The following is a 651-nucleotide window of genomic DNA, read 5'->3' on the forward strand; positions in this document are numbered from 1 at the left end:
GCACTTCCGCTCGGTGTCACGACTTCCTCAATCAAGACTCGTCGCAGACTCGTATCCAGCGGACAGAAGAAGTACTTGGTGGACTTTTCGGAAATGGCCACTTGAGAGTCGAACGCGGTGTTCTGGTTGCACTGACTCACCCGCTTGACCGTTTCCTTGTAGTTTCTCATAGCTTCATCGAAGAGCTCACGGTTCGAGACGCTACCTGCCGTACGATATCGAGCAGCAGCTTGGTCAAGTGCGTTACAGGCGTCCTCAAAAGCTTGCGTGTCTTGCCTCCGAAGCTTCTTCTGCACATCTTGCAGCTATGTTTTGATGTTCATCTTTCACTTCTCCCACACCTTGCCGGGGTTCTCAGCGGCGCGCAGTCGATCGCGGACCAACTCGGCTTCCTTCTCGATCGCGGACACAACTTTCGGGTAGTCGAGAAGATATCGCGGGAACTTCCAGTAACCTCGACCGTGTAGCTGCTTGCTTGCCCGGAAGCTCACGCAGTGAGCGACGTGGTCGCTAGTGTGCTTCGATAGGAAGTACTTTGAGTCGTCTTGAAGCGATTGCAGAACGTCTCAGACAGCAAGATGTAGTCCAGCCGATTCTTCCGAGGAAGCGGACCAGTGAACAGACGCTTCGTGTCGAAGTGGATCCGCCATG

Source organism: Plasmopara halstedii, assembly GCF_900000015.1.
Source record: "Plasmopara halstedii genome assembly, contig: Scaffold_650, whole genome shotgun sequence".
Classification (NCBI taxonomy): Eukaryota; Oomycota; class Peronosporomycetes; order Peronosporales; family Peronosporaceae; genus Plasmopara; species Plasmopara halstedii.